The sequence below is a fragment of the Triturus cristatus genome, chromosome 4_1 (genome assembly GCF_964204655.1).
Source record: "Triturus cristatus chromosome 4_1, aTriCri1.1, whole genome shotgun sequence".
Classification (NCBI taxonomy): Eukaryota; Metazoa; Chordata; class Amphibia; order Caudata; family Salamandridae; genus Triturus; species Triturus cristatus.
The window spans coordinates 105,496,387-105,510,899 of record NC_140585.1 but is presented as its reverse complement, the minus strand read 5'-3'; the positions used below and the strand labels follow the sequence as shown (position 1 = coordinate 105,510,899).

Sequence of the window (14,513 nt, the reverse complement as noted above, 5' to 3'; positions counted from 1 at the left end):
TGGGGGGCGCTGGGGCCATAACCCCTCACCAAAGTTGCGGGGGGCATCATGCTGTCAGGTGTCTTTGGGGATAGGCAAGGGCATTAAAGGGCCTTAGTTCATGACAAGGCATTTGCAGGGATGCAGAAGGGTCCCAGTGGATCCACCAAAGGGACTGCAGCGAAGCATGTGACACACAACCTGGTAGTCTGACACCACTACAGGTGTAAGTATCAAGGGTCACAGGTGGATAGCAGGGACTGGGCATCTGTGACCGGTTGAAGGTTCAGCAAGCAGGGTGGGCTGAGTAAGTTGTCAGTCCACGAAAGGGTGCAGTGTCTAATAACGGGTACCATTCACATATTCCCTCAAACCTGTTTTGACACCATTACTATGTTCGCCAGGGAGCAATCCAGAAGAACAGTAAAATTGTCTGGTCAGTGGGGCGAAGTAATGCACCCTAGAAGGAAACCACGAAGACCACAATGTGCAAATTAGCAACCAGTTGGGGACAGGGGAACTTTTGTGGTCTGTAATCGCCCCCAGCTCCCGCGGCAGGGAGCTCGGTTGGGGGAGGCGATGGAGCCTGCACGCAGAAGGGTCATCTGCACTATGCGTTACTTCACTGAGCAGAGGGGATTTGGCTTCCTTAGACATGGGTTGCTACACCCCAAATTCACAGGGTGCTTTGAGGACAATGGGGACCATCTGTCCAGTTAAGCATTGACCTATTCCTGCTGGATAGGGGGAGAGGCACCATAAATAGCTCAAGATAAGGCCGCTACTTTGGGCAAAAGGACACTGCTTCAAAACATTAAGATCACAGTTTGCAAATTAAGCAATCAGTTAGGAACATGTGAACTGTGGTGGTCCGAGATCACTCCCCGGCTCCTGTGGCAGGGAGCCCGATCTGGGGAGGCAATGGAGGCTGCGCGCAGGAGAGTCAGATGCGCGATGCGTAAATTCACCGAACAAATGGGGTTTGGATTCATAAGACATGGTTTGCTTCATGCTAAATCCACAGGGTGTTTCGAGGACGATGGGGTACATCTCTCCAGAATAAGCATGGACATGTTCCTCCTGGACCTAGGGGAGGCCCTGGAAATAGCGGGATGTAAGTAGGTGCGCCGGCCTTGGTGGCGGCCCTGACTGTGACGGTCGCCACACCCAGGGCTGTGGCGGAGTTACATGGCGATCCAGAGGCGGAAAGGTACTCAGGGGTACTCTCTTCAGGAGCACAAAGGGTGCTGAGGCCGAATATCCCCAGGAAGTCTGTGCGGTGGACCCTGGGGTGCAACGGCGCCCCATCTGTCCTACGGGCGGTTGGAAACCTGTACAACCGGGGGTCGCTTGAACGCTCCGCCCCTCGTAGGGGGGGGGCGTGAGTTATATGGTGGACCAATGTTTCACCGGAAGTGGGAGGGGCTATCCCCTTACCACAACCGCTAAGCACCGATTGGCTAAGACCACGATGCAAGTTGGCCCATCTTGGTAGGCCGCGAGGGGCGGCTTGCCTTTGGATCACCTGTAAGATAACCCACCATGTTGAGATATTTGGTATGCTAATAAACCTGCAGCAATTTTCTCCACCAAAAAGTTGTCTTGTCTGCTTATTTATGCTACCTGTATGTTGCTGCGGGAGGGCTGGTGAGTGTGGCCGATATTGGCACTGAACCTGCAGCAAACTTTTCCCAACAAAATTGTGTTGCGTGCTTATTTATTCCAAGTGCAGGTTATGTTTTGCAAAAGTGGGGAGGGTTGCTTATATAGGCACTATGTATACACTGCAGCATTTACAAATGGGAGAGAGTCAGTACTTCCTGCCACGAGGCCCCTTCCTTTGCACCCTCACCCCAGCCCTCACGACTCTCTTCCATTCCGTCCTAGGCCTCGCTCCCCCTCTAAGACTGCAAGGCTGTCCGGGGGGGTTGCGCAGCAATCCCCCTAAAAGGGCGACCGCCTTAGTGCCGCATGAAGGCACTGTGGGCAGCCGGTCTAGGTCCTGGCTTGGGCCAGGGAAGACGTCCGGCAAGGGATCTTCCGGCGGAAGGGGGAGGGGGCAGGGGTATATAGGCTGTCCCCGCCCCCTCTTCGCCCTCTTGTCCCTCTCGTCTCGCCTTGTCGATCGTCGCGCGCCCAGCAGCCTCGTAGCCCGTCGCTTGCGGTGAGTTGCCTGCCTCCTCTCCCCGCCCCGGCCCTGTCCCTGGAAGCACCAGGTGACGGGGCCCTGTGGTCGGAACACCACGGGTGGGGGGGGTTGCGGGCACAAAGCCAGGCCCGAGTCGCCGGCCAGGGAGGTTGCGCGTGCGGCGGGTGGTGGGGCGCGCGCGTGTGTGTGATCGGTCGGGCATCGTTGGTCGTACTTTCATGTCTCGTACCGGAATGTGTTAGGTAAACTCGGTGCTACGGTTAGCGCCCATTACCTTCTGGTCGAGTTCGCGCCTTTGAGAGTCACTGTGGCCACTGGTCAATGACTGAGAGACCATGCGCTCTAAGGCAGGTTCAATTCTCCGGTTACCATCCCTGTCGTCCCGTCTGCTCTTCCAGCTTCGGGCACCTCGTGCGCATTCCAACCCCCTGCCCTCCCCCTCCCCCTCCCACCCCCCAGCACCTTCCCAGCCATGGGTGGCAGCTTGGGGTTGTGGCCCGGTGGACAAGTGGCAGCCGTCGACCTCGTCACCGGGGAGGGTAGGGAGTCCGTCGGCTTCGCTGCCGACTCCGGTGCAGGCTACCAGGTTTCAAGCCTCGAGGTCGCGTAAACACCCTGGGACCCTGGGGCATACCGGCGCAATCGGTCAGCGCGCATTACTTACACGGTTGAGGGTATGTAGCTCAGTGGTAGAGCGCAGCTGGGCATACATGAGGCCCCGGGTTCAATCCCTGGCAGCTCCACTTCCAAGACCTGAGCAAAGCAACACCGAGGTTGGAAGAGATCCTTGACGAGCTCATCCGCATTCCTTTGGGTCGAGCACCCGTATAAAAAAAAAAAAAAAAAGACTGCTTCCGCCGGGCCTGAGGGAAGTCTCATAGGAACGTGGTGTAGGGAGGAGTATGTGGTCCGTTGGCTGCGCTGCAGCCGCTGGTGCAGGAATCCCGGGTTCCAGCCTCGAGGTCGCGTCTGCAGCCTGTGAGGCTGGGCATATCACTCAATTCCTACGTGCCTGTATATGCTATGTAAATATGGTGTTATGTAAAGCGCTCCGATACCTTTGGGTCGAGTCCGCGCTATATAAATATGCACAAGAAATATACATATTCTGCTGCATTTATGCTAAAGACACAGTTCTTTTCTCGGAGATCACGGTTTCGGACCCCGTCCGAGCCTCCATAGGGGTCTTGGGGCTCGGCTAGGGGGATACTGGCACCTCTCACGCACTTTGCGCCAGGTGAGAGGAGTAGGCGTAACGGATAGGGCGATCGTGCGCGGACCTGGGGACCTGGGGACCTGGGTTCGGGATTGTCTGGTCCTCCTGGGATTCGGGGCAAATCACTATCCCCCCGTGCCAAACCCAATATAGAAGGTGCGTCCCCATGCAACTTAACTGGTGCTATGTTAAGCGCCCTGACACCTGACTGGACCCCGTCAGTTAGCGCGATTCAGAACGCTAGAATAATAAATATTTATCATGTGCAAGTTCTCGGCTACCCACTTGCTTGCCTAAATAAGAAGGAACATTACCACCGCCAACCCCCTGGGCCGGCACCCTTTGTACTTACCTGGAACAGTTGATAGAGTGGTAGGTACAGGGGTTCACGTGCAGCACCTGATATCGGTGCAGGCGTAGGCGCCCGAGCCTCGTGTCTCCTTGCCATCTGGGGTAGCAAATTTTCTACTTGTCTGGACAGGTTGCTTCGCGGCGCTCATGTGCTGCCACCGCTCTGAGGGGGAGAGCCCGCGGACAGGGCGAGGCCACGGTCGCCAGGCATCTCGGGGTGGAGGTGCAACTCTCGCCAGTGGGGGGTGTAGAGCGCCTGGGTTGCGCAGTGCTCCAGGGCTCAATCTGCTGACTGTGGTGCAGGAAACCAGGGATCGAGCTGCGGGGTCGCGTCCACATCCTGTGAGTATCATGAAAACCTAACTGCTATTATGTGAAATCAACTATTTAATTTCATTTGAGCAGCCGTTTAGGGGGTGGGTACCATATCTCTTGCTGTTCAGCGTGCAACATTTGTCATGTCTTCAGTAGATGTGCCCCAGCAAAGATTGCTCGACATTTAATTAGCCTCATATCCGGCATAAAAAAAATAAAAAAAATTATCCTCATATCCTTGAGTCGCTCACCTGTACCTCCGTGCTACGTCCATGCGCTCTACATCGACCCCTGGCGCGTGGCTGATAGGTTAACTCGGGCCGGTCTTGCAATAGTGATATCAGGGCCAGTGTGTGTCCATTGTGAATTGAAGAGGCACGGAGTGTTTTCAATTCTACACAGACATGGAACAATGCTCATGGCAGGTATGATGTACATGCTGCGTCATAAGCAATATTGTCTGTCAGCGTGCCCAAATGAAACTTTGCAATATTATTTTCAAGCTCAGTTGCGGCTGATTATCTTATGCAACTAACATCCGTTGACAAAGCCAACAACCCTGACGGGTCGGGTATGAAGTTCTTGCTGGATCATTTATCGGCATGCAATGACAGAAACAGCAAAATACCAGTCTGGAGACACATCACCTAGGCACAGAATAGCTCCCTCAAGCACAGGGAGGGACCCGGGTGCAAGTACTCAGGGGGTGTCACCAGGGGCAGGTGTACACAAGGTCTTATGGTTGCAGCGACACTAGAGGGACACCGGGTGCGTCACTCATGTGTAGTCACGGTGTGCAAGCACACACGAGGTGTCTCGGCCTGCAAAGCAAGGCACGTTTCCTGGTAAGAGGACTAGCTGTGTCCTAGGGGAGGCTGGGTGCTTTCGGCACAGTTACCCACTGGGGGAACACTGGTCATCACTCTGGTGTTCCTAATTCCCCAAAGTACGAGCATGGGTAGCGGGTGCAATATGCTCCTACCATGCACCCCGGGGATGTTTTTCTTTGCGGATGAAAGGACTTAAGGGTGCCTTGTCCCTCGGGAAGCCGTATGCGTTTCTCTTCTCAGTCTGCGGTTAACTCGATTATAATTTAGGGTGTTGAGGTTATGCCTGTCTTTTGGTTGCCAATCCCAAATTAATGCGATGGGGTGTGTGTTCCATATTGGGCAGGGTGCCAGTGCTGAGATCGTCAACCGTGCCCTCTGGGCAGCACAGTGGTATAAGACTGGCTGTGCAGTCCTCAGAGGTGAGGCGAGAGGTTTTATCTGCTTGGATCAGCACCCGCCTTGGGGGAATTTTGACATTAATGTGTCAGCTAAGATGTGGACTCACCGTTCAAAGGGTTTACCGTTCGTAATGAGCTTGGAGCACCGTGTCCGCACTACGGAAACGATCAGGCATAATCAAGTTGTGGTCGCGTTGCCCAGGTTGCTTTGCTTATTTCCAGCCTTCTCCGGTTTCCTGCTTTAAGATATGGAAGACTGCAGGGGGAGGGGCTGTTAACCGTTCAACCTTGTCAACGAAGCCGCTGTGTTGCGCACTTTCCGGCTGTGCGGTAACGGCCAGCGCCCCAAGACCGTAAAAGTGTAAGGAAGGTCTGTGGTTCAGGGTCTCGTAGGCAATGAGGGGGGCCCTGAGCGGCAGTCGGCTAGAAGGTGGTTGGCTTCACCGCCAGCGCAAGGAGTGTACATCCCAGTCAGGCGTCATATGGCTGTTGCTGTCCAGTGGGCCCACGGCACGTGCACGTGACCATGTTTTATTCCGCTTCTGTTGGTTCAGCTGGTTAGCCAATAGATGGGCTTGTTGTAGGGAGTGCTTATTTTATAGTTAATATAGGGATGCATGACATGTGCTCAGTATCGCACATAACATCATTCACATTTGTATATTGAGATGTATTCTCAATGCACGTGTGATAACGCCATGAATAGTGATCAGTCATACTTTTCAGTGCGCGGAACACCTAGTAAAGGCGCGGTGTGCGGGTGGCCGGTCGGCTAGCCATAGTGATCGCCTGAGCAAGCTGTGTAGCCCTGCAGATTAGTTAACTGTTACACGATCCTTGAACCCTGCACAGGGCTCCCTCTGCTCTGTTGGTGTCTTTATGTTAGCCGTTCACTTTGGGTGCCCGGTAATTTCATGAGTGAGGCAGTGGAACCTATACCACTAGGGCTATCATGACGGTCTTTTGTTGGATCCTGTTGAAGGTAGGAGTACCCATTTTCGCAGTAACTGTGTGCTCCCCTGTGGTAGGATTTGGCTCGTCGGTTACATTTAGCTTTCCTCCTGCCCAAGCTATCCTCCTAGCCTTGGGAGGGGGGGGGGCCGTTTTGCCTCTTTTGGCCTCTTGGAGTTCAAGGGAAATAGAGGCGTGTCAGCTCCCCAAGCTTGATTGCTGCGCTTCATGACAGATGTTGAATGTCTCCAGACAAGTGCTGCTTGCAATTTTAGATTATGTGGTGGATTTAGCATTTAATGTCCTGGGACACTGAGCGGTAAGCTTGCTAGCATTAGGACTAATGCTTCGTTAGTAAGGGAACCCCCCTGGGTTAGGTGTGCACGGCTAGGATCTGAGGGTAACCAGCAAAGGCTTGCTTCCAAGGTTTGTGAAGTGGATCAGATGGGCCAAGCTGTGCTGCATAGCACCACGCATATTCAATAGGTCGCAGTTTGAATACTAGTTCCTATGCACAGTCAATGTTAGGTTTTGATTCCTACACGCCTGCACACCTTCGCGTATATTGTACATTCGGGACACATGTTACACGTTGAAAGGATGTCCGTTGTTATTTACTCGAGTGTTATTGGTTATTTCCTGGGTTATCTGCGGGTGTAGAGCGTTAGGCTCTTGTTGTATTTCCATCGGGTCTGTTTGATGCGGGATTGTGGATTTTGGGGCACAGCCGCGTGGTGGGTCTTTCCGTGTCACACTGGGGTTAGCCTGCCTTTAATCTCCCGGTTTGTCTCACACGGTTTTAAGACGATGATTGAGTTGTTAGTACTGTTCTTAGTATTGAACACACCAGGTATTTGTGGTACTGATATTTGCACCCAAACAATAGGTACTCTAGGACACATGTCCCCCATTACACACATCTCCAGACAGGACTGCCCCTCCCTGCTCCCTCTCCCCCCCCCAATTTTGGAGCAATAGGGGTCCAAATACTGGTGGGGTTGGCAGGCTTTGACAGAGGTTGGCGGCGAGCTCGCACATCATTTGGCTCATAGGATGATTCCGTTGAGTTTTGGGGCAGGTCACAGGCCGCTTCTTCACGCTGTTTGTTCTTCGAAGTATGGTCGGGTCAAGTGACGGAGTAGAGCAATCATCGCATGGTATATCTGGGCATGGAGGAATGCCAGGCAAGATTGTAGCGTAGGCAGGTAGTGGTACTTATCGGGGATTGGATGTTTGTCTCAATGGCATGCCGCCATGCAAAGGGACCATGTACCGAGGTCACGTACATCAGGCAGTGACAGGTCAACAGGGACCATTTGTACTAGAATATACAGGAGTGGTTCCCGCCACGGTTGGTCAGATGGGAGGCTGTCGTCTTTATTCTCACTGGATACTCTTACTCCAACACTCCTATTGTGAGCTTAGGATGCCTGTTGACGCTGTTAGACCTGCTCTTAGTTATTAAAATCACCTATGTGCCTTGGCATGGTTTGTCTCGCATCAGGGCCAGTTGGGGGTTACTGCTCAGGACACGGTTAGACTTCTTGAACATAGACTTGTCAACATCCTCCTAGGAAACCATGTTGAAGCAGTAGTATTGTCTGTCTCGCTTCCAGGCCAGTTGGGGGTTACCGTTCTGGGTACGGTTCGACTTTCTGGTTGCGTTTGGATGCTTGGACAGGTGCCCGTGCACCTGTTCAAGAGGACATGTAGCACGGCGATAAGTGGTTCAGTTGCTCCAGTTATTTGTGTTAACGGGCAGGTGAAGCAGCAGAACTTAGAGGGGCTTGGGTCTGACCTCTGGTTCAAGGGCGGAGCCTGGTAAGCTCACTTAGTAGCCCGTCCTTGAGTTCGGCGAAACAGGTACCATTGATGTGAGTAACGGTAACGGGCAACTTCTCCCGCCCTCCAGCACTGGCTGGCAGCTATGCAGGTTGTGGAAGTGGCCTTCCAACAGGGGCGACTTGGTCCATATGATTGGGGGAAACTCCTGGGAAACATATTTGGGCTACAAAGTAGCAGGAGAACTATTGGCTTTCCCAGTATTCAACATAGAGAGGTATTTATGCTTTGGTTCCCCCCTGGGGCACGCTGCCTTGTCTGCTCCCTGGTATGCTAGCAGAAGTTTGGGAGGGCAGGGCTTCACATAGGGTGGTGACTGTCGGAAGGTGATGGCACACTCCGACTAGTGCTAGACTCAGATAACTGAGGAAAGAGGAGGTAGAGCGGGCTTGTCATCTCTTAACTCACTCGCATTGGCACCTCCTGGCAGGAGTGGCTTGGAATAGGTTTTGTTCTTCAGCCAGGCAAAGGTATCATTGGACCATCGCCTATTCTTAGGCAGGTTAATTCAGTCATAAATCCATGGGGAGTTTAGAATGGAGGGGGCACCTGTCCTGATGGGGCATGCGGGCCTACGGTCCTGTATTGGTTAAGACTTGTTTTGGCTGGACCTAGGAGAAGCCCGGCAATAAGAGGTTTTGGCTTCATCAGGCATGGTCTTATACACGCCGAGTCCACAGGGTGCCTGGAGGGAGATGGGGTGCACCTCTCTAGTTTAGGCACGTATCCTTTCCTACTAGACCTAGGGGAAGCTTTGGCTGAAGCAGGTTGTAAGGAAATAAGGCTACCTTGGTGGGGGGCCCTGGTAGTGACGGTGGCCACTCCCAAGGCTGTGGATGAGTTACAGGGCGATCCAGAGTCTGCAGATACCAAGGGGAACATCATGCAGCAGCACCGCGGGGTGTTAAGCCAGGATACCCAGGGATGTCTAGAGTTGTCCCCTGGAAGAACTACGGCGCCCTGTTAGTCCTACGGGCGGTTGTGGGTCTGAGCAACCGGGGGCTGCCAACATACGCTCCGCCCACCTCTTTCGGGGGGGGTGGGGGGTGGGGGCGTGAGTAAGCACGTGGACTGGTGGTCCACGGATGGGAGGGGTGGCCCCTCCCAAGATTTGGTATGCACCAATCGGCGACTGCCATGGTGTAATTTAGGCTTATCAGACGGGCAGGCTGCTAGGGGTTGGCCTGCCCTGGGATCGGATCGCCCGTAAGATAACCCACCATGTTTGCATATTGGTTATGCTAATAAACCTGCAGCAATATTTCTCCACTTACAATAAGTGTCATGTGGTTTATTTATGTATTTACTATGTGTTATGTGACAACAGTTGCCGATATTGGCACTATGCAAGGCTGCCAGGGGGGGTTGCGCAGCAATCCCCCTAAAAGGGCGGCCGCCTTAGTGCCGCATGAAGGCACTGTGGGCAGCCGGTCTAGTTCCTGGCTTGGGCCAGGGAAGACGTCCGGCAAGGGATCTTCCGGCGGAAGGGGGAGGGGGCAGGGGTATATAGGCTGTCCCCGCCCCCTCCTCGCCCTCTTGTCCCTCTCGTCTCGCCTTGCCCGCCCCTCCACTTACCCAGCAGACGGAGGTACAAAGGAGGGGGGGGTCACGCTTCTAACATGTTACTTTGTGTTGCAGGAGGAGTTACAGGGCGATCCAGAGTCTGCAGATACCAAGGGGTACATCATGCAGCATCACCGCGGGGTGCTAAGCCAGGATACCCAGGGATGTCTAGAGTTGTCCCCTGGAAGAACTACGGCACCCCGTTAGTCCTACGGGCGGTTGTGGGTCAGAGCAACTGGGGGCTGCCAGCATACGCTCCGCCCACCTCTTTCGGGGGGGGATGGGGGGGAGGCGTGAGTAAGCACGTTGTCTGGTGGTCCACGGATGGGAGGGGTGGCCCCTCCCAAGATTTGGTATGCGCCAATCGGCGACTGCCATGGTGTAATTTAGGCTTATCAGACGGGCAGGCTGCTAGGGGTTGGCCTGCCCTGGGATCGGATCGCCCGTAAGATAACCCACCATGTTTGCATATTGGTTATGCTAATAAACCTGCAGCAATATTTCTCCACTTACAATAAGTGTTGTGTGGTTTATTTATGTATTTACTATGTGTTATGTGACAACAGTTGCCGATATTGGCACAATTTGAAAACCCTATATTATGTGCTCAGCCGAGTCCTCCTGGTCCGTGTACCTGTCGGTGGTGACGTGTACCTGATGACGTGCACCTGGAGGCGGTGACGTGTACCTGCAGGCGGTGACGTGTACCTGGAGCCGGTGACGTGTACCTGGCGGCGGTGAAGCGTACCTAGTGACGTGTACCTAGCGGCGGTGACTTATACCTGCGGCGGTGACGTGCACCTGCAGGCGGTGACGTCAACCTGGAGGCGGGGACGTGTACCTGACGGCGGTGACTTGTACCTGCAGGCGGTGACGTGACCCTGGAGGCGGTGACGTGTACCTGGCGGCGGTGACGTGTACCTGGAGGTGGTGACGTGTACCTGGCGGCGGTGACGTGGGCGCCTTCTGGTTTCACTGGCAGCGTTTGGGGATGGGGCGCTGTAGTCACCCCCATCAAATCCCACACACTTCACTCGTTGCCCCTCCTGAAGGATATATGATAGTGTCGCCTTACCCACTCCCCGGCCCCTCTTTTACGGTTTACCATTTCATTCGCATAGTAGGCGTCTCGCGGCGGTAAAAACAAAAACATCCTATTTCACAAGGCTTTCAGAAGGTGAAATGTGATCGTATTCGGGTGCGCCTTGAAGCACGGCGATGTAGCTCAGTGATGAAATAATGGTCAAGACGGGTGAATATTGGTCAGGCACGGCAAAGAGGTGAAGGACAGGAGCAGAACTGGAGGACATGTTTGTAGCTCAGTGCTAGAAACCTCCAATGGCTTGAGGATAGAGCTGAGCGGAAAAACCAGACTAGATGACAGGAACTAAAGGCACAGCAAGGGCAGGGCCGCTGAAGGCAAATATATCATTTATTGTGGAACGGAGCACACAGCTGGGGATATAGCTCAGTGGTAGAGCATTTGACTGCAGATCAAGAGGTCCCTGGTTCAAATCCGGGTGTCCCCTTCAAATATCTTTTATGTCCTTTTTAAAATATATTTTTGCAAAGCATCGGCCTAAACAGAAGGTCTTTGCTGTGAAAAAGACCAAATTAAAAGAACACATGCTTGTTGGATCATGTTTCCCAGAAACGACCAACAGATTCAAACATTTAACTTTTTTGTGACAAGTTGACTAAAATAAAGTTCCCTTTGTCTGATAGAGAGACACAGAAGGCGAAAGAGAGAGAAACACAGAAGGAAGCATGTTATCGCCTCCAGAAGGATGAAGAGATGAGTTGGCTTTCTGTGGGTTGAAGCTGTGATGCTCAGTACAGTGAGCTATCTCACATATTGCTCTTAAGTCCTAACACAAGCTTTTAAAAGTGGTCGCATCCTTTTACATCACCAAAGACTGAAGTTTCTGTTTAATGTAAGATTTCTCGATTCCAACGTGTGGAAGTTTTGTGAAACCTGTAGGGTTTGCTGATTATTAGACTACCAGAAATCTAATTTAATAAACAGAAATGTAGAAAGAGGCACGCACTGGTTCTGAAAGTAAGTGGTGCGGGTCCCTGTCTACATCAAGAGATTGTGAAATGTCCACCTTTCCCCTTTAAATGACATTCTCTGGATCCACTTGAAAGGACAGGTTGAAACTTAGTGAAGGATGCTCTGTGTATTCGGATTAGTGACTGACACGTGACAGTGGGAGGGTGGGTACCAATGTCCATGGGGAGTGTAAGGCCTTCCGTAGAGCACCACTAAGGTTCTGGAATATTCCCTTCCCGCCCCTTCAGAACCTTTGGGTTTTTGTTGAACATGTATGTGACAAATGTGCTGTAAAAGTCACCTTTTTTAATCAGTGTGAACCCCTTCCCCCCACCAACGAGCCTATTAGGTAGGTTCCCCAGCTAACATTGCTTCCAAGCTGGCCTGGCAGTAGCCCTGGAAACAGCGGGCAGTGCCATGGTGGCCCGGTGGTGCACACCCTCTTTAGAAACATTGTGGGCAATTGCACACATTTGTTCATATGTTGATTAATTAATGAACGTCGTTTTACAAATTAAGCACTGTCTAATAGCAGCTCCTGTTATATATAGCGCTTAGAAAAGATAGAAGGGCAAACCCTTGGCGAGAGGAGAGAGGGGGAGGAGCAAGAGGGCGCGCTCTCGGGGGGAGATTTACTAGGATTGTGCGCCGTGTTGACGCAAATCAGAGCAAAATCTTTTTTCCCCTTCACTTTCCAGAGCTGAACTTGTTTAGCGCTGGAAATAACGGAAAAGTAACGAGAAGCAGCGCACAGCGCAGCCTCGCATTACTTTGCGCCATGGGGGCGGAGCAAGGGTGGAGCGTGGGCGTTCCCATGCAACCACCCAAGGTTTCTCACACTAAACCCAATTTACTAAATAAAGTAGATTGGGTTCCACGTGAGGAAACTGCGCCCTTTTGAAGCAGGCACACGGAGGGAGAAATGCTTGCCTTTCTTCTTCCTTTTCTGACTTTGCATGCGTGCTGCACTGTGCGGCACGCATACAAAGTGGGAAAAACTTTGTATGTGTCTGGGCATCGTATTTTGTACAGGAAGGTTACGCGCTGTGGCGCTAAGGTGTATGTGTGGAGCACGGCAGCTGTAATCAGCTTTGGCGCAAGGGAAAGGGGAGGAGAGAGCCATATCTTTGAAGATCTGGAGCTCTCCTGCTCCCTCCCTGTCGCGCAACGCGGCGCAGCCTGGCGGGGGGGCCGCACTACGTCTTGCTTTTGTAAATCTCCCCCTTGATTTCGCCCAGTGCGCATTCTTAGCAAAGGCTGCCTCTGGTCCCACATGTACACACAGGCTGCATCACGCTCTTGTAAACGTTGTCTTTCATCACCTTGCGGCAGTGCTTGAAATGGAAAAATAGAAGTGCAGGTACTCCGCCCCAGAGTACCAGCTAGTTTCTGGGAAGTGCGGGTACTCTCCAATTAAAAGAATTACATTTTTCCCTCTCAAAATAAAAAAGTGCTGGTACTCAGTACCAGACAGGACCGGCCCAGTTAAAGCACTGCCTTGCGGTCTGTATCTCATTTTCCCATCCAGCGGTTCTCTTCCCAGCAGTGGACATTAAGAACCTACCGTCAAGTCCCGGGGTGCCTCGTGAAAGCCGCAGTGGGTGGGGTTCCCTATAGATAAAGATGTATAAATACCAGTTTTGCACCATGATTATTAACGCGGTGTCGTTTCATTTCTGATTGTTGTATAACTCTGTTTTATACCCAGCCGTGCCTTGCACTTTCTTCTGCCTGCACCTGTCATGCTCTTAAATGTGCATATTAAAGAACAGCAGCTGGGGCACGGCTCCCAGTGTGCACAGCACCGAGCATGGTGACTCACACTGTGCAGTGAGATGGGGGCAGTCTCTGGACACTGCAGTTCAACATCCTGTAGATCCTGTTTTCTTTCTCTGATTCACCCGGACTCGCACAATCCTCTCTCCTATTGACTCTCCGCCCAATGAACAACAATGATAGTGTTCTAGCCAGAGGTGTGCGAGCTTCATCCATTATGTAGTCTACAACAGCAGTGCGTGCAGCGCGTGGCTCCATAGCTCAGGGTTAAGAGCACTGGTCTTATAAACCAGGAGTCGCGAGTTCAAATCTCGCTCGCACCTCGCCCTCTATTTTTATTTAAAAAAATACAAATTTCTTGTTTAATGGGGGAGGTTAATAGAAATATTCCTTTCAGACTTCTTTGCCACTCAAGCTCAGCAGTGCTGCAGCAATTGTTCACGTCGGACTGAAATTCCTCAAATGAAATGAAAAAGTAAATTTGTTGTCCATGGCTGACCTTATGATATTTTCATAAAAAATGAATAGCTAGTTCGCCAGGAAGGGCCGGCTGACCTCCCAGACACTACATCCACGATGAACAGTCATCACCTGCAGGGCACCTTCAGCTCACAAGGTCATTTTGGGCCTCTAGGGCCTTTAAATAAGTTACCTTTCTTTATTTTGCCTGAACACAGTGACATTTTTAGGTCGAGCCTGGGCAGCGCATTCGCTGCTCTGCCAGGCATGCTGTATTAACATAGGGACTTGAAGCTCCGCCCACTCTCTGCTCACATTTTTCATTGGCTTGTGTCATTGTCCACTGTAAACTGTGGCTGTTCATTTGTCACAAGGCTTAGTAGTCCCTCCTTAGTACCGCCTTATCTCATTTTGAAACCACCCATGGCGACACCCCCTGTTACGTGTGTTGTTACTCGGTAGGATTTAATTACATCCCCTCAGCACTATTTTCTCAAATAGCTTTGTCCTGACTATTGTTGCAGGCAGGACACGCTCTCTCCTAACGCTTTAAAAAAAAATGTATAGCGCGCATTTGCAATGTAATAGGTCTCGCATTTGCGAGAGTTTAAGCTATTGGCACTGTAAATGA

At 52.2% G+C, this 14,513-nt stretch overlaps 1 non-coding gene across 1 annotated transcript; it reads left to right on the top strand.

Annotated features, from left to right (window-relative positions):
- The first annotated feature begins 11,051 nt into the window (after positions 1-11,051).
- Positions 11,052-11,123, top strand: TRNAC-GCA (transfer RNA cysteine (anticodon GCA)). Its single transcript has one exon. It is a non-coding gene; the product is annotated as a tRNA-Cys (tRNA).
- Positions 11,124-14,513: the final 3,390 nt, after the last annotated feature.